The sequence below is a fragment of the Lissotriton helveticus genome, chromosome 5_1, assembly GCF_964261635.1.
Source record: "Lissotriton helveticus chromosome 5_1, aLisHel1.1, whole genome shotgun sequence".
NCBI lineage: Eukaryota > Metazoa > Chordata > Amphibia > Caudata > Salamandridae > Lissotriton > Lissotriton helveticus.
Window position 1 is genome coordinate 899200343 of NC_136065.1, and position 20281 is coordinate 899220623.

At 49.9% G+C, this 20281-nt stretch overlaps 1 protein-coding gene across 1 annotated transcript in view; it reads right to left on the reverse strand.

Annotated features, from left to right (window-relative positions):
* Positions 1–20281, reverse strand: part of SH2D4B (SH2 domain containing 4B) — a 1011831-nt gene that overhangs the window by 9225 nt on the left and 982325 nt on the right. The window lies entirely within an intron of this gene.

The following is a 20281-nucleotide window of genomic DNA, read 5'->3' on the forward strand; positions in this document are numbered from 1 at the left end:
CTCACCAGAAAACGAGCCCAGCCAGTCATGCATGAGTCTCTGCTAGTGCTGAAGAGATGCAGTGTGATGATTACAGTGGCACTCAGGCTGTGCCCTATTGGACTCACGTCTGAGCAGGATGAACGATCAGACACTGCATGCCTTCCCAGTGGATGTGATGGGCATAGAAAGAGGTAAATCTGGGATTACATCAAATTTCATGGGTGCATGCGAGGGCACGTCCGTGTTCCACCAATGGAACGCCTACCACAACTAATGTTATGCAAGCAGCTGCATTTTGTTACATTTATTTACAAAGTCAAGCAAGGCTGCACAAATAGCCCCTTGCATGGCTTTGTAAATCCCATTTAGGGACTTGCATTGACTTGCGATGATTTGCATCACGCAAATACAATGCAAGTCCTTAATATATCTGGGTCAAAGTAGTTTAACCTCTGCTGCCAACACACATAGTCTTAGGGCTTCACAGTCCAGTTTCCCTCATGCAGTGGAGGCAGACTTTGAAAAAGAGTTGTGCTTGGTGACATCACTGGTTGTATGCATTAAATTGTTACAAGCGACTAGATATGCCGTTTTGTCATTGCAGGTATCTCCTGATGTCAAAACATGCCTCTAATCATAAAATGAAATAAAAGGCTTTAAAGCTAGATTATGTATCCAACATATGATATATAACAATTTTCAGTATGAATCGGACAATGTGTGATGGCAGAGTCCGACATACATTCTTTGGAAACAATTCCGTCTAAACCTCTACATGTTGCAACGGATGACAAGTAGCCATAAAATGCAGATAAAGACTTCATTACCTCTTCAGAAATTTCTTAGGATTAACCAGAGAAAAAAGACTGTCTGCATTAATTTCCACCCACACCCGATTACAAATGTCTGATCCACTCCATTATACCACATATTTTGGAAGCAGTGAACAGGAATAACAGGGCTACTAGATTCGTATGTGCCCACCTTCCTGCCATCACCTTCTGTCTGCGCGTACCAAAGACGTCTGAAGCTTCTAGTTAAAGACTGTTAGAAATGGGATACCTGGTTGGATGAGGTATGCACCCAGGCCAGGGAGGAACAACAATTCTAGTCCTGGTAAGGTTGATACATACTAAAAGACAACAGGTGCTCACTCTCTGGTAGCTTGGCACAGAGCAGTCAGGCTTATCTAATGAGGCAATGTGTAAAGTATTTGTGCAGCACACACACACACACCCACACACAGTAACACAATAAATACACCACAAAAAAACTGCACAAAGGTTTAGAAAAAAATATGTTATTATATTCTGAACATAACAAGACCAAAACGACAAAAATTCCATCTATAGAGCTTGAGATATTTAATTCTAAAGGAATAAATGCTGTAAAGGGCTTAGAGGCAAGTGTCTCAAAAAAAGTTACCTTAGGTCACGCTAGACCGGGGTAAAGTCAATTTTCAGGCGGACCGCGATGGACCCACACATTCCCCGGTGAACAAAGTACCTTTCCTGGTCCCAAACAACGAGAGGCGTCGATTTTGACTACACAGTGAAGGTGATGCATCACTTCCGAAGACAGGTGCTAGAATTGAAAAGTGTCAGGCGATGCGTATTATTCAGTCATGCAGTCAAGTGGATACGTTGATCTCACCACGATGCAGCAATATCTAAACGCTGTCTGATGCATCGATCTCTGGAGGCCAAGATCTGGTTCTGATGCAATGCGTTGATTTTGCTCCTGCAATCAGGTTGATACGCTGGTTCTGCTACACGCAGACAGGAGATGCGTCAAAATCCATGTTGCAAATATCTGGGCCACTTTCAGTGAGCCAGGCAAAGGAGCAGGAGTAGAGACTTTGATATCCTTGAGTCTCAAGCAACAGGAGGCAAGCCAACAAGCCCTTGGGGATCACTTGGAGTGAAGGCAGAGTCCAGCACTCCTTCAGCAGAGTTGTCAGAGAGCAGCAGGGCAACAAACAGGCTTTCCAGATCAGCAGTCCAGTTGAGTCCTTTAAGCAGCACAGCAGTTCTTCTGGCAGAAATTCAGTTACAGGTCCAGTAGTGTCTGGTTTGATGGGGGCAGAGACCCAGTACTTATACACAACACTGCCTTTGATGTGTGGGGTGACTTCAAATCAGACCTCTGAAGTGTACAAGTATCCCATTCAACCCAGTCCTGTCTGCCAGGCTATCTGTGGTGGGTAATCAGTCCTTTGTGTGGGAACAGGACACTGCCTACTCAAGTGAAGTGTTAGACCCTCCCTTTTATCCTGTCCAGGCAAGGCCATAAGAATGCAGATGTATGTAGATGGGTATTCAGACACACCTATCCTTCCTGTGTTGTGCGGTCTAGAAGGGATGCACACAGTGTTTCTGTCACCCACCCTAGACGTGTATTGGAGACAGGCTCTCAAGTACACAGAGCAGTAAGTGCAGAGAAATGTCCACTTTCTAAAAGTGCCATTTCTAAAACAGTAAAGTTAAATCCAACTTCCCCAGTAAGGATGATTTATCATTACAATTCCAAACATATGAAATATGCAAAAGCTACTCCTCTCTGATCAGGAATTACAGCTTAAAGGGGTATTAAGGAGTTCTCAATGCTAGACTATGAGAGGAGTAGGCTTCACAGTAGTGAAAAACTAAATACGCTGTGTGAATGGGCAATGATCACCAGGCCAGGTATGAGGTGTGCACAAAGGGTTTATTTATTGCTTCTTGGTTCAAAAGGAATATCAATAGTCTGGTCTCCCACATCTTCCACTCAGAGGTAGGGCAGTTCACCGTATTTCTTGATCCACTAAACAAGAAACAGGGTAACTCCTATGAAAAAAAAGAAAAGAAAAGAGGAGTTAGGACAATTGGTCCGATACGTGCTCTGAATGAGGAGTGAGGGATGAATACCAACACCCGGTATTACCAGCACCTGTGTTGCGGTTCGCAGCTGTGACTTTACACTGTCATGCATGCAATTGATGCCCGCTAAGCACTCAACCCTCCCCCTTCATTGCTAATGGCATTTCAGAGGCTGAGATGCCCTTGTTGAACCAACCCAGGATACGTCCACGTACCTCTGGGAGCCACGCTCCTCCAGGAGCACAGCTGGTGTTCTCATGGTCCCGGATAGGGTCCGACTCCCTGCTTGTTTGGTTTTCCCAGCTCTGTGGTCTTCGGGCTGGAGACGGCGTTCTCTGTGCGTCGTCACCAGGTCTTCCTCCATCTGCGCACTTGAGTTCAGAGGTCCTCCACTGGTGGGTCTTTGTCCTGGTTCCTTTGTCCCGCGATGTCTCCAGATTTCTCTCCCTCGCTCCTGTTTCCACCGGGCTTCCCGATTTGAAGGCCTTCCCCTCCACCTCGAAGGCACCCAAAGGTTGATGTGAGGGTGTCACATGGGTCGGCCTCGGTTCCAGGAAGTGAAGCTGGTTAAAGGGAATGGCACATTCCTCGGCGACCTGACCAAAGGTGAACTGTGAATGAAATATAGGAGAGACATAAGGGGGAAGTGCATCCTCGTCCTCTTCCTCCCGGTCACACTGTTTGTCACTACTAGGTCATGCAGTGATTAAACATACATGTCCTACCTTTGTAATAAAAGAGGAGTTTGAGGCTTGGCAAGTGGTTTTATATGGCAAGTCAAAGTGGCAGTAAACTGCACACACAGGCACTGCCATGGCAGGCCTGAGACAGGGTTGAAAGGCTACTTATATGGGTGGCACAAACAGTGCTACAGGCCCACTAGTAGCATTTGACTTTAAGGCCCCTGGTATATGTTATACCACTTTACAAGGGGCTTACAAGTAAATCAAACATGACTATAGTTAATCAATGGAAATTAAACCCCCTCGATGCCTACTGTCTTGAAAACAAATTAGCAATAAATGTTGACAAGACAAAAGCAAGAGGAGAAGGAAATTTGGGTGGTTCCTAGGTGATATTCGACTAGAACAGGATGGTGAGTATAAATATCTGGGTGTGGATGCCGAGGAGGTAGGCAGCGTGAGCTCGGAGCTCCGTGCCCGATCCCGGATAATATCCTGAAACTTCATTTGATCCCCGAGATAAGGAACATTATCCGGTACTGGACGGTACTGCGGAGGGTCCGGTGCCCACGGAGGACGACGCCGAGCCTTCCCGCAGCAGTCTCTCGACTTTGAAAGCTACACTCGGCCGAGAAGTCGCGGACTCCAAAATGGCGGCGAGGGCGTGCGATAGCTAGTGACGGAGACATCTGCCCGGAGACCCACTGCAGATCATTCCCGGACACGCTAGAGGTGTTGGTTGCCGCGTCGCGCCCCTCCCCAGGTGCCGGATGGACTTTTGGCGCGCCCTTGGCCGGGGGTTGAGGACCGTCTCCTGATTGGGGCAGCAGCGGTGCGACAGTGACCCGGAGACGAGGACCCCGGACTTCTGGCGCAGCTGGCGCTGGCCGGGCCGCGACCGCTCGGTGCTTCCTGCTTCTTGGTGACACTTCTGGGCCTGAGAACTCGGCCGGAGGACGGTGCCCGGCATCGCTCGGAGGGCGACCTAGTACACAATTGGAGGCCACCGCCCATTCCGGCCCAAATGGGGAAGCCGAAGGGGAAAGGAGATGCCGCGACCGACACTGAGGCAGCGGAAGGAGCGGAGAGAGACCAAGCGGCGTTGCAGCGGATGCAGGATCGTATCCTGGAAGCCATCGCCACCACTAAGGATGCCCTGCAGCGAGACATAGCTCAGGTGGCGACGGGCTTGGGCCTCCTGAAGGCCGACCACGACAAACTAAAGGATAGGGTGAAATCTGTGGAGACCACGGTTAAGGACTTAGCCCCGGCCCAGGCAACGGTGAAGGCCCAGATGGCCGACGTGATGGACCGTCTGACGGTGCTGGAAAGGAGGGCCGAGGCTGCAGAAAATAGGAACAGGCGCAACAACGTACGCCTAGTGGGCCTGCCGGAGAAAATTGAAGGCGACGACATGGTGGGCTATTTGGATAACTGGCTGCGGACGGAGGTGGCACCGGAGGGTCTGTCGCCCTTCTTCTCCCTGGAGCGGGCACATAGAGTTCCGGCGCGTCCGCCAGCCTTGGGCCTTCCTCCTCGCCCGGTGGTGTTCAAGTTGCTTCATTACCGGGACAGAGACTGGCTTCTACAGAGGGCGAGGGAGGCAGGGCCCTTTCAAGTGGAAAACAACAGAGTCACCATGTTCCCAGACTATACGTTTGAGACTCAGCGACTCCGGGCAAACTTCCTGTCCCTCAAGCGGGAGCTTCGCCAGGAGGGCATCAAGTACTCCCTGTTGTTTCCTGCCAAGCTAAGAGTGGTAGTGGATGAGAAGTCTTTATTTTTCACGACTTCCGCGGACGCTTGGGACTGGTGGGACACCTATAAGGCAGGAACGGACGGTGCTAAGGCCAGAGAGGAGGGGGCTAAGGTGGAAAAGCCGATCAGGCAGTCCCAACGGATCAGAAGGAACCGCAGGAGGACCGGGAAACCATCGATGTCGCAGACGGAGGCGGAGAGGCAGGCGGCCCTACAGGCGGTGGTGGACTTATCTAGAGCCGCCAGGACTCAGTCTGGGAAGGGTACGGATTCGGAGGCCCCGGGCACGGGCTCAGAGACGGGACAATCGGAATTTGGTGGAGCCCGGGGCCCTCTTGTGACGCCGCAGACCTCGGGAGAGATACTGGAGGCGTGCTGAACTGGTTTGGCGGGTTGGATTCGCTGGTTGGACACCGGGGCGATGGACCCGCAGCGGATGTTGATTGAGGTTTTGGGGAGCTGTAATGTGGGGATTGTGGGGTGGAGCGCGCGGGGCTGATTTGTTAGAGTCTTATAGCATTGAGCCGCGCCTTACTGGCCCCTAAGGTCATCGCAGTGGAGACTGCGAATATTACCACCTTTCCTTGAGGGGTGGTCGGGAGTGTTGGTTTGGATGGGGGTACTTCCAGTTGCGGGGGGGCCTGTCCTGGGGGGGTGGGAGTTGCGAGCAGTTGGGGTTGCTCAGGGGGTTGTAGTTGTTGGAGGGGTTTGGCTTCCTGTTTTGGGAGGGTGGGGGGGAGGGCCCGTGGTCGCGGGACTTCAGCGAATACTGTTCTTTGCGGTCTGGTCCGGTTGTGTAGGGGGGAATGGCTAGTACTGGAGCGTTGAAATGTGTGACCTGGAATGTGCGGGGTATGCAGTCCATGACGCGCAGACATAAGGTTCAGGCCTACCTCAAGCGTAGGGGGGTTCACGTAGCGTTTTTGCAGGAGACGCACCTAAATAAGCAGGAAGGGGCGGCTCTACACAGACGCTGGAGGGGGCAGTTATTCTATACGACGTTTTCGGCATTTGCGAGGGGGACATTGATTTGGATACGGGCGGGGGTCCCCTTCCAGGTCTCGAAGGTGTCGATAGACCCAGAGGGCAGGTATGTGGCGGTGGAGGGAAGGCTGAGAGGCAGGATGATTTCTCTCTGTAATGTGTATGCTCCTAATGTGGATCTGCCCGCTTTCTTGTCTAACATCTCGGGCAAATTGGCGGGTTATTTGGCAGGGCCGGTCCTCTTGGGGGGGGACTTCAACTCAGTTGAGGACGTGCTACTGGATAGGTCCCATCCTCCGCTGCGCGCGTCCCCAGCACATAGGATCGCCAAGCGTAGATTGGAATGGCAGGAGAGCTGGGCCCTCACGGATGCATGGAGGGCGTTGCACCCCACTACTAGGGACTACTCCTTTCACTCGCACCTGCATGATTTACATGTGAGGCTGGATGCGTTTCTTTGTTCGGAATGTGTGCTCCCCGCGGTGGGAGGGGCGGAATACTTGGCCAGGACGTTATCAGACCACAACCCCTTGTTGATGTCTCTGGAGTGGATGGTGACTGTTAACTGCGTACCAACATGGCGCCTGCAACCTGACACCCTGGACGACTTGGTGTTCAGGGAGGCCCTGAGTGAACGTATTGAGAGGTATTTTGAGGAGAACAGTGGCTCGGCTTCCACGAGGGCGGTTGAATGGGATGCTTTCAAGGTGGTGGTGCGGGGACATTGTATTGGGCACACGGCAGGGGCGCGGAAGACTCTGTTGGATGATTTAGACAAGGCTGAGACACGGCTGAGGGATCTTGAGAAGAGGCGCCCGCATCACCCTGAACTGCAGGAGGGGCTCAGCGGGGCGCGGGAGGGGCTGGCGGTGGAGCTGGAGCGGCTGCGTAGCTTCGACTACAAGGCGTACGTGACGAGGGCGCATGCGGAAGGTGATAAGGCGGGGGCGATGTTGGCTTGGCTTGCTAACCCTATCCGAGGGGGAGGGCCGATCATGAGAATCCAGGAGCCAGGGGAGGAGCCTTGCCACTCCCAACCCGGGATCCTGAACAAGTTCCGAACTTATTATGAAGGGCTCTATCTGAGTGGTGACACGGGAGGGACGGAGGAGCTTGAGGAGTTCTTGGACGGGCTAGAGTTGCCGCGAGTGGAGGACTCGGAGGCGGAAGAGTTAGGGCGGCCCATCTCCCTCGGAGAGATAGGTTGTGCAGTAAAACAGATGGCTAGAAACAAGACCCCGGGCCTCGACGGTCTACCGATCGAATTCTATGGCAAGTACCTAGACCATCTTGCTCCAAGGCTGCGCGAGGTATATAATGAGGCGCAGGAGAAGGGCCGACTCCCGGGCTCTATGTGCGAGGCCCTCATGATTCCACTTTTGAAGCCGGGCAGAGAGGGTGCGGCGCTGTCCTCGTATCGTCCGTTGTCTATGTTGACGACGGACTACAAGATCCTCAGTAAAATTCTGGCCAACAGGTTACTAGTGCACATGACGGGCCTGGTTCATGGTGACCAGTGCGGTTTCATACCGACACGCAATACCACTCATAACATCCGTAGACTCACGAGACTGATGGGTGCGGATTGGCCGAACACCGTCTCCCCATTTGTCCTGTCCATTGACATTGAGAAGGCATTTGACAGCCTCGAATGGGGATACCTGTATGAGGTGATGCGTCGCTTTGGGTTGGGTGACGGATATATACAGTGGACCAAGGTCCTCTATACTGAGGCGGTAGCAAGGGTCCGGGTGGGTGCACTGATCTCAAGACAATACCCGATTAGGCGTGGCACTAGACAGGGTTGTTCCCTGTCCCCGCTACTGTTTGCGTTGGCAATGGAACCCTTCGCTGCGGTAGCTAGACTGGGCCGCCACTACGCCGGTTTGTCTTTTAGGGGGAGGCCACACCTCATCTCCCTATATGCGGATGACTTGTTGATGTTTTTGGCCGATGCCGGCGCCGAACTTCAGGGGGCGCGGAGGCTACTGGAGCAGTTCGGTAGGTTGTCGGGCCTGAGGGTCAACTGGCCCAAATCCTGTCTGTTTCCCCTGAGGCCGGGAGAGCCGTGCCCACTCACTGCTCTGGCACTCCGGTGGGAGCCGCGCTGCCTACATTACCTAGGGGTTTATGTTTACCACGCCCCGTCCGACCTGCTGGATGGCAACATAATTCGTTGTGTTAACGCCCTACGTGGATCTATGGACTTCTGGGCGACTCTACCGCTGTCCCTGGCTGGTAGAATTTCCCTGCTTAAAATGATAGCCCTGCCCAGGCTTCTGTATTATTTTAGGACACTGCCGGTATGGGTCCCGAGTTCGGTTTTCAAGCGCCTGAGGTCGCTGATTATAGCGTTCCTGTGGGGCACGGGTAGGAGACGCGTAGCGCTCGACACGCTGTTACGCCCCAAAGATGAGGGAGGCATGGCAGTGCCAGACTTTGAAGGCTATTACCTGGCTGCGCAGCTGCAGACTTTTACTCAGGAGGTGGCAAGAGTATATAGAGGTCCCGAAGACGCGAGAGCCGAAGGCACCCCGCGGCACGTTCTGGCTTATATTACGCTGCACCAGAAACTCCGAGTGGGAGACCTGACGGTCGAGGAACAGACTTTCCGGCTATGTTGGGACCGGGCCCGTAAGCGGGCGGGTGTCCGCCTTATGTACGCCCCCGAAATACTTCTGGGAATGGTCACTGCCCTCCCACATGGAGGTGATTGGTCACGCTTGCTAGGGTGGGAGGAGGCGGGAGTGCACGTGCTGGGTGACCTTTACGAAGATGGGGTGTTGCTGCCGTTTCGGGACCTGCAGGAGAGATTTGACCTACCAAGGGGTGACTACCTGCTACACGCGGCGGTTACGGGCGCCTTGCGAGCCCACTGGGGGGAAGGGCTGCAGGAGCCGGGCACCTCGATGGTTTGCCAGTACGCCATGATGGCGGCCGGTACCTTTAAGGCCGTCACGTGCCTGTACGCGAGGATGCAGCGGGAGGCCCTGCAACCTTTGGCGGCCCTGAAGGCCAAGTGGGAGCTGGACCTCCAGGTGGAGATACCAGACACGACCTGGGGCCAACTGCTGAGGAGGGCGCGGAAGTGCTCGAGGAATGCAAGGTTCCAATTGATCCACTTTTATGTTATCCACAGGGCATACCTCACGCCCGGGAAAATCCACCAATACTTTGGGGTGACCGACGCTGCTTGCCCCAGATGTAATACGGCGGGGGCGGATCTATGTCATATGCTGTGGGACTGCCCCACTTTAGGCGACTATTGGCAGGAAGTCGGGCGGGCCCTTAACGGTGCGACGGACAGAGATCTCCAGTATACTAAAGCAGTTGGCATCCTTCACTGGTTCCCACACACACCTAGCAATAAGTTGTCGAGTAAATTTATAGATCTAGGGCTTATCTTGGCCAAGCGGGAGATCACACGAAATTGGAAGTCCAGAGCGGGGCCAACGTATAAAAGATGGTATGGGGAGTGTCTGAGATGGGCCGCGTGTGATAGTACCTTACGGTACCAGATGGCTTGGAGGTCGAATGACGAGAAAGCACTGGAAAGGGCGACTGCTTGGGAGGTGATGGTGCAGGCGCTCAGGGATGTACACGGTGAGGGGCAGGAAGGCGAGAGCGAACAAGCTGGAGCAGACCCTACCACTGTACAGGAGGACACACCTTAATGATTGTTTGCTTCCTCCTACAACACACCGGGCACTAACACATGGTTATCCAAGCGCAGCGCGACCGCGGGGGAGGGCGGGTAGGAAGCTGGATTGGTGGGATGTTGGGGTACAGAAATTGGGGGAGGGGCGTAAATCACAATAGCGTTCCAGGGTTATGTGCACAATACAGCGGTCTGACAATGTAAGCAGTGTGAAACCGGAACGGAAAGGAAGCCACCCTCATCAAGAGCGGGATGATTCTCCCGGATGAGGAGCGACTGTCTTCAATTGTATCGGTTCGTGTCATATTATCTTTTGCTGACTATTTTGTCTGTACACTTATATTGGTGATGCAATAAAAATGTTGTTAAAAAAAAAAAAAAAAAAATAAATAAATATCTGGGTGTAACATTTTCAGGCAATTTTAGGTGGGACAAACAAATGGTGTGCTAAATACTTTTTCTATCTACTGTAGGGAATGGTGTAAACAAAATGAAATGTAAGTTTGGGAGCCGCACCTTCAAGCCTTTAAGTAAAGTTATAAAGGGTAAACTAATTCCTCAGGCCCTTTATGGAGCATAAGTGTTGGCTTGGGATAGGTGGGTCTGATGGGAAGGTTTAGAAGGTAATTCTCTGAAACAGCTCCTTGAACTTCCTAAAAATGCTATGATTCAAGCGGTAAGGAGGGAGTGAGAACCTTAGCTTGGAGTGCCCTGGTGGACGCCAGAGCCATGCACTTTTATTCTTCTCTGAAAGATGGGACATCTCAGCATAAATTGACAGTGCAAATCTTACTAGAAATAATGTTAATCCACACCAATAAAAATAATCCTGTGGTTATAATTGTGAGGCATTTAGGGGACCCAGAAATGTGCACCGAAATTGGGGAAGTGGCTCGGATTAAGCAGATAAAGAGTATACTTAGAGATTGTGCCTTAGAAACAAGCTGGAGAGAGGATTTACACTACCTCAAAACCAAGAACTCAGGGCCATATTATCAAGACAGGCAATAAAATTATCGCCATTTTAGCGGCAGAAAACTGCCACTAAAATGGCGATATTGGCCTTGATAATATGCTCAATGGAATTTCAATTGAAGCCCATGTTAGATGTCCTTCACATTCAACATGGGATTCAATTGGAATTCCATAGAGCATATTATCAAGTCCATTATCGCTGTTTTAGCTACAGTTTTCTGCCACTAAAACGCCGATAATTGTATCGCCTGTCTTGATAATATACCCCTCAGTTATTCCCTACCAAAGCTTTTTTAGTCAGAGAAGTCAAAGAGAAGTTTGAGGCTGAGCAGGTAAGAAGGTCCAATGCGTTTCAGGATGCTGTGCACCAGCGCATCTGGAGGTAGACAACTAGCCCATGTTCAGTAGTCAGTCCTCACGTACAAATTGCCTGCTTTCAAAAGCTGCATCCCAGTGGATCGTCTTCTCCCTTCAAAGTGTTGAACACATTTTATTTAAAGTCCGTCTCAGCACCAGGGGGCAAGGAGCCTACAGGACCCAGAATCGCTTGCGGCTGCTGCCGCAACACATTACCTTCACGCCCGGAGGAGCTTATCTGCAGCGCACTGCTCCCGCAGCACAGAAAGCCCCTCTCAGCACCATGGGGCAAGGAGCCTACAGGCCCCAGAATCACTTGTGGTTGCCACCGCAACACGTCACCTTCGCGCCCGGAGGTGCTTATCTGCAGCGCACGGCTCCCGCAGCACGGGAAGCCCCTCTCAGCACCATGGGACAAGAAGCCTACAGACCCCAGAATCGCTTGTGGTTGTCACCGCAACACACCACCTTCGCGCCCGGAGGTGCTTATCTGCAGCGCAGGGCTCCCGCAGTGAGAGAAGCCCCTCTCAGCACCAGGGGGCAAGGAGCCTACTGGGCCCAGAATCACTCATGGCTGCCACCGCAACACGTCGCCTTCGTGCCAGGAGGCGCTTATCTGCGGCGCAGGGCTCCCGCAGCACGGGAAGCCCTTCTGAGCACTAGGGGGCAAAGAGCCTACAGGCCCCAGAATCGCTAGTGGCTGCCACTGCAACACGTCACCTTGACGCCCGGAGGCGCTTATCTGCAGTGCAGGGCTACCGCACCGCGGGAAGCCTGTCTCAGCACCAGGGAGCAAGGAGCCTACAGGCCCCAGAATTGCTTGTGGCTGCCGCCGCAACACGTCACCTTTGCGCCCTGCGTCGCTTATCTGCAGCGCAGGCCTCCCGCAGCGTGGGACGTGCCCGGGCAAAGGGCTGGCCCCGCTGCACTCATCCGTGGCCGATCAAGACCGAGCTGGGCCCATTCTCTTGACTGGAGGAGGCCGGAGTAGATGCAAAGAAGGCATAAACTATCTGTTCATCCGAGGAAGACTTCCTACTTGCCATTGATGGATGGTGAAGAATACACAAAGGCCTCAGCTTTATTGTGAGTACTAACTTGACTGTGGCTTGTCACCACCACATCTGGAGGGAGACAACTAGACCATGTTCAGTAGTCAGTCCTCACGCACAAATCGCCTGCTTTCAGAAGCTGCATCGCAGTAGAGCGTCTTCTCCGTTCAAAGTGTGGAACACATATTTCATTTCATAAAGAGGACAGAGTGGTAGGATAGCTACTGCTTGAAGTCCGTCTCAGCACCAGGGGGCAAGGAGCCTACAGGCCCCAGAATCGCTTGCAGCTGCTGCCGCAACACACCACCTTCACGCCTGGAGGCACTTATCTGTAGTATGGGGCTTTGCATCATGGGTAGCCCGTCTCAGCACCAGGGGGCAAGGAGCCTACAGGCCCCAGAATGACTCGTAGCTGCCGCCGTCACCTTCGTGCCCGGAGGCGCTTATCTGCAGCGCACGGCTCACGCAGCATGAGAAGCACCTCTCCGCACCAGGGGGCAAGGAGTCTACAGGCCCCAGAATCACTTGTGGTTTCCACCACAACACAACACCGTTGCGCCCAGAGGTGCTTATCTGCAGTGCAGAGCTCCCGCAGCGCGAGCAGCCTGCCTCAGCACTAGGGGACAAGGAGCCTACAGGCCCCAGAATCGCTTGTGGTTGCCACCGCAACACACCACCTTCGCGCCCGGAGGTGCTTATCTGCAGTGCAGGGCTCCCGCAGTGAGGGAAGCCCCTCTCAGCACCAGGGGGCAAGGAGCCTACTGGGCCCAGAATCACTCATGGCTGCCACCGCAACATGTCGCCTTCGTGCCAGGAGGCGCTTATCTGCGGCGCAGGGCTCCCGCAGCGCGCAAAGCCCTTCTGAGCACTAGGGGGCAAAGAGCCTACAGGCCCCAGAATTGCTAGTGGCTGCCACTGCAACACGTCACCTTCACGCCCAGAGGCGCTTATCTGCAGTTCAAGGCTCCCGCACCGCAGGAAGCCTGTCTCAGCACCAGGGGCCAAAGAGCCTACAGGCCCCAGAATCGCTTGTGGCGGCCGCCGCAACACATCACCTTTGCGCCCGTAGTCGCTTATCTGCAGCGCAGGCCTCCCGCAGCGTGGGACGCGCCCGGGCAAAGGGCTGGCCCCGCTGCACTCGTCCGTGGCCGATCAAGACCTGGCTGGGCCCATTCTCTTGGCTGGACGAGGCCAGAGTCGATGCAAAGAAAGGCATACACTATCTGTTTATCCGAGGAAGACTTCCTACATTGCCATTGATGGATGGTGAAGAATACACAAAGGCCTCAGCTTTATTGTGAGTACTAACTTGACTGTGGCTTGTCACCACCGCATCTGGAGGGAGACAACTAGCCCATGTCCAGTAGTCAGTCCTCACGCACAAATCACCTGCTTTCAGAAGCTGCATCCCAGTGGAGCATCTTCTCCCTTCAAAGTGTGGAACACATTTTTTAATTTCATAAAGAGGACAGAGTGGTAGGATAGCTACTACTTGAAGTCCGTCTCAGCAACAGGGGCAATGAGCCAACAGGCCCCAGAATTGCTTGCTGCTGCTGCAGCAACACATCACCTTCACGCCCAGAGGAGCTTATCTGTAGTACGGGGCTTTGCATCATGGGTAGCCCGTCTCAGCACTAGGGGGAAAGCAGCCTACAGGCCCCAGAATCACTTGTGATTGCCACCGCAACATGTCACCTTCGCACTCGGAGGTGCTTATCTGCAGCGCAGGCCTCCCACAGCACGGGAAGCCCCTCTCAGCACCAGGGGGCAAGGAGCCTACTGGGCCCAGAATCACTCGTGGCCGCCACCGCAAAACGTCGTCTTTGTGCCTGGAGGCGCTTATCTGAGGCGCATGGCTCCCGCAGCGTGGGAAGCCCGTCTAAGCACTAGGGGGTAAAGAGGCTACAGACCCCAGAATCGCTAGCGGCTGCCACTGCAACACGTCACCTTCACACCCGGAGGCGCTTATCTGCAGTGCAGGGCTCCCGCACCGCGGGAAGCCTGTCTCAGCACCAGGGGGCAAGGAGCCTACAGGCCCCAGAATCGCTTGTGGCTGCCGCCGCAACAGGTCACCTTTGCACCTGGAATCGCTTATCTGCAGCACAGGCCTCCCGCAGCATGGGATGCGCCCGGGCAAAGGGCTGGCTCGACTGCACCCGTCCGTGGCCGATCAGGACCAAGCTGAGCCCATTCTCTTGACTGGAGAAAGCCAGAGTTGATGCAAAGAAAGGCATACACTATCTGTTCATCCGAGGAAGAGTACCTACATTGCTATTGATGGATTGTGAAGAATACACAAAGGCCTCAGCTTTATTGTGAGTACTAACTTGACCATGGCTTGTTTTGTTTTTGTACTTGTAACTAGGCATTTCATATTTTATTTGGAGGAGTCTCTCTTTAGTCAACCACCACAGGAAAGAGGCAGGAGGCTCACACTGATCACACTAACAGTAAGAAGAGGGCTACGATTGACTCCTTCCTGGTGAAAGCAGTGGGGGCTATTTCAAAGGAGATTGATAAAGCAGAGAAGAGACTCTCTTTGGGTTCTGCTGGTATATCAGTACTCTTGCCTGGTGAAATCAAAGACACAGTAGTTTTAAATTCCCAAGCCACTAACTCTAAGAATCCACAGGATCTTGCTACAGGTGCCTTAATGCCCATTGTGGTAGATGAGATCAGGGTCACTGCGGCCTCCAAAGAGGGAGTGCATTCAGAGGGGTCACCAGCACCTAAGAAGTCGTGGAAAGCTAAGAAGAGAAACGAGCCCCAGCAGAGAGGGGAGGAACCAACAACATCAATTAGCCTGACAGACATGGGGGGATTTTAAAACTCCCTAAGAAAAATATTTATTGATTTCTTGCTGGATCTGCTGTCGCAGCTTTGGGACAAACTTGATAAAGTAATGTCAGTCTCAAGAGACGCACTTGGTTGAGTGAAGAGTGTGTTGGACACTATTAATAAGGTGCCCCCCCCACAAAATCCCCAGGACCAGGCAGCACAACCTGGATTGCCCTTGCAAAACAATTTAAAATGTAGGCCACCATCCAATAATCACTTGACGGAGAAAGGGTCTATGACACAGGAAACAGGTCAGGGCAAGGCTCCTTATAGATTGTATAACTCCCAAGCAGTTGGCATGGACAGGGGTGATGGGGAGCAGCCCCTCATTTTAAGTGAGCCTGAGCAAGTTAAGGACCGCCCAAATATTATAAATAGTCTGGTTTTACCAGTAATTGTCCTTCCTCCAGGCCTGTTTTCCCTATACTGTGGTTTTGGTTGGGGTCCCAGGCATGGGTACACATAGTGAAGAATCCATGGATAAGTTGATCAACAAAGTGGCGCATTGGCTAGGAAAACATAGCAGATTCATTGTGGCAAATCATAGCCACATTCTGATGGCCAGAAGGGTTTTTTGGATAGGCCTGGGTGGTAAATTCCGTTCCGCTCACAGAATTTGGGTAATTTCGCGTTCCGCGGAGAACGCAAAATTGCCCAAAAAAATCTGCGTTCTGCGACTTCGCAAAATTTCCCTTGTTCGCATTCTCAGAATGCTTGTTCGGGAGATATTTCCCCCCGAGCACGCAAACAGCAATTGCGGACAGGAAAAAAGCATTGCGAACAAGCAATTCCGCACGTTCGCGGAATTTCTGCATGTTCGCGGAGATTTTTTACTGTTTCGCCGAGATTTGCGTAACGCGATTACGCAAATTCTGCCCACCCCTACTTTTGGATTGGACGGTCCAAGAAAACAATTGAGGGTGATATTGTGATCTTCACATTTCGATTCCCAGTACTTGTAGGTAACATTTTGAGACATTCTTCCGAGTTCCCCTTTTACGCTTCTGACATCAAACCACTCCCATTAGGATTCTTTTATAGGCCAACCCCTAAAACCTTGAGGTACAGGGTGCTCAGTTTGTGCCAGGTAGTAGGAATGTGGGCACAATACTGGCAACAGATCAGGGGAGACGCCTGCGGTGGTCGCAGGTGGATACCAATGCTTTCAACCATTCCCTGTTTAAATTGAGGCAACAGCAGATCTTAAAGTGCCTAGAAATGTCACCCACAAAAGAGGATATAGTTATTTCATTTATTGTTATTGCCCAGTCAGTTGCTAGTTTGTTAACTGTCCCAGTAGTAACTTCCTGCTCAGATAGCCCGAGATGGTTTGACAGTGGGTGCTCAATAATCTTAAAATGGCCTTAAAAGAGACGCCCCGTAATAGATCCTCGGTGGCCAGTTGCCGTAATAATTATAAAAGGGCCCTCAAGGAGCGGAGATCCCTGTTACAAAAACAAGCCTGGAATGAGCTGATAGAAGCAAGTGAATTAAAATATAGTACCCTCTTCTGGAAGGGCATCAATAGTCCTTGTTTTTCTGAACCTGACAAGCCGAATTTATGTCACCATATTACTTCTGATCAATGGAGGATTCATTTCCAGGCGGTTTGTATCCACAGTGAAGAAGAGCAATCTATTAATGAATTAGAGCCCCTCCCATGCCAGGTGCCTATTAACTTTCTCCTTGAGGAGGTTAGGATTGGCATTGAGGGACTGTCCCAGAACAAGGCCCCAGGTCCAAATGGGATCCCTCCGGATATGTATCAGAATAATATCGATGTGTGGGCCCCGGTGCTGACAAGGGTATTAAATGCCACAGTGTCATCATCTATGCCTCCCACATGGTCTACTACCATTATTGTCCCGATCTTTAAGAAGGGAGACAGGGATAATCCTAACTGTTACCGCCCCTTATCCCTGATCGACTCTACTGTTAAGGTTTTGGGTCAGGTTTTAATAAATAGGCTTCCTGAGTGGGCAGACAAAAGGCAAAACATTTCGGAGGTTCAATATGGCTTCTGGATGGGCAAATATACAGAAGATCAATGTCAGAACCTTTATCTTTTGATATCTAAATATACGATCGCCAAAGCGGGCCCTCTCTACTTAGGTTTTATGGACCTTACTGCAGCGTTCAACAGAGAAAACCGTGATAAATTGTGGCTGCTATTTAATGAATTAGGAGTTGAGCAAGCAATAATAAATGTTTTAATGACTCTTTACACCCAAACAACAGCAGCAGTTATATTTACTCAAGAAGGGGGACTCACTGATAATTTTAAATGTTCTAGATGAATGCGTCAAGGGTGTATCCTTGCCTCTTTTTTATTTACCTTATACATTAGTGGACTAGAATCTGCCATGACATCACTACAGGCCGATACCCAGAGAATAGGCAGTAGATCAGTGCCAGTTCTGCTGTTCGCGGATGACGCTATGCTTATAGCGTGTACTCCCAGGGTGCTGCAAGTTTTAATAGATGGGTTTTGTCTCCTTTATGAATGGGTTGGATTTGTCCCCTAATTTTACCAAATCATTTGTGATGGAGCTAGGTTGTCGAGGGACTAGTTCAAAAACCTACAAGGCAGGCACTTTTAGTCTAGCGAAGGGCCACGCTTTTACAAATCTTGGTGTCTTATTCTATGCCAGACTAACTTGGAAAAATCTGAAGGAGGAGAAGCTGAGGGACATGGAAAAATCCTTGGGAGCAATTGCAAAATATACACATAGATTGGGCACATGGTCCCCGGGGGTGATTTTAAAATTATGTCAGTCTTTTTGCATCTCCAAGGTCCTGTATGGGAGTGAGATTTTGGGATACATGGTAGCCAACAGATTACAGACGGTGCAAAATAAATGTTTAAGATGGATTTTGAAAGTCCCCCAGGAAACCCCGCTTACTCTCTACATGAGGAATTTGGGGCCAAGTATATTACTGATTTAGTTGCAGTTAAGCCTTTGCTGTGTTGAGTGAATGTCTGGTCCAACGAGGAGGTATCTTTTAATTGAGCAGTAATTTTGGATTGCCGCTCACTTGACCACGCTTTTCAAATCCCTTTGTCAAAATACGTTAAGGAAACTTTTCTGGCCCTGGGAAGAGCAGACACTTTTACAAAATATGACATAGTGAAGCGACACAACAAAAAAATTATTAAAGACTTGTTTTTAAAAAAAGCCATTGAAGAGCGTGAGGGCATGAAGCTCAGTAAAGCCATGGTAAGAACACATGCTCCAGTCAAATCAGTGCAGGGTATGGATACTTATCTCGCTATACTAGCGCCCATGATAGATTTTTAATTACTCATTTTAGATTAAATATGTTCCATCACTTAGTGGCATCTCCTTCAGGCTTTGTTTTACGAGTAGAGGATAGAGGACCATGTGGCTGCGACAATAGGTCTCCACAGGATATTTTACATTTCGTTTTTTTATTTAAATATTTTACCCATCCTAGACGATTGTATCTTAAACCTTATTTAAAAGAATTGAGATTCAGGTATGCTCGTATTGCACTTTTATACTTACAACTTTTGCAGAATGTTCGCACAGTTTGTTACGAATTTTTTAAGAGCAGTATTAAGATCAAGAAACTCAAGACATTATTGAGATAGACAGGGACCCCCGTGATTTTGTACAGTGATGATCTATTGTTTTACGGATTTGTTATTGACATTTTTATCTATTGTATCTTTTAAAGCTGTGATTACTGCCGAAAAAAGATTATTATTATTATTATTATTATTATTATTATTATTATTATTGCCTAAGTTCTCAGGAGAGCATGCATCTATTCCCTTACCTGTATAACATTCCAGATAAATGCTTACGTGATGAAGTCTTGTGTTGAAGGGTGGGAATCGACCCTGGGTGGCATGTCAAGGGACTAAGAATAGAAGCTGCTAAGATAAATGGGCATAGCACCTCTAGGTGTGGTGGAAATGTTCAGTAAGCAATATATTGATGGATTGTGCATTCTTCATTGTGGAAAGGAAAAAGCTCCTCCGACCTTTATTTAACAAATATGGTATCCAAATGAGGGAAATGGGCCTGGATTTGATACCTGACCTTAGGTTCTGGGATGTAGAAATAGCCATTGACCAGTATTTGTGTGAAGTCTTTAAGTCACCTGTGATATTACCCCTTTATTAAGATTTTAACATAATGTTGGCATGGGTGATTTTTTTTTAGTCAGTAATGAAAGCCCGATTGCAATGAGGGGATCTCCAAACAGGAATATGTAAGAAGACGGGAAGTATCTCTAAGCTGAAGCAGGATTAAGAGTGATCATTGAATTTGTGATAAGCTGCTATCACTTTGCACTTTATAAATGCTGATAGGCATAATATGAATTAGTTGTCATCGGCTGAAATGTTATCATGTTTTATTAGAGCTGTAAAATATATGTGATATTATGAGCTGTGAACCATATTGAGCCCGGTATGGTGAAATTTTATTTTTTCATGTGTTTTTAATTGCACAAATTGTACTTATATGGGTTTGCAAGATACAATTATGAATTGTTATTTTAGGCTATTTTACAAACTATTGTGTACTTATGAAATGTGTGTATATTTCTATAAGATTTTACTTCTTGAAAATAAAAGTATTGGACTTTAAAAATATATAAATAAACATGCCAATCAGGTATAAACCAATGTCCCATGTTTAGGGGAGAAGCACATGCACTTTAGCACTGGTTAGCAGTGGTAAAGTGCTCAGAGTCCTAAGGCCAACAATAAGAATCAGCAAAAACATGCAGCAAAAGGCAAAAAGACTAGGGGAAGGATACCCGAGGATGACAGGTCTAATATAGACCATACTGTTCATCATTTTTATTCCTTATTAATGACACAACACAGCAATTGGTGTTGGAAGGCTGCATTGATTTAATATTGTCTAGATGAATTGTTTTAAGGATAAATTACACCAAATTGTTAACTTTTTTGCTTGACCACATCAAGAATATAATAAACACCTAACAAACAACTGCATTATTAGAGATTGTGGGGGTCATATTAGGAATGTGTGGGATTTGCCTGTTTTGCTTTTGCATAATTACGTAAAAATCTGGAAAAATTATGCGTAATTATGCAAAATGAAAAAATGGCATTTAGTGCTAGATTTTAGTGTGAAA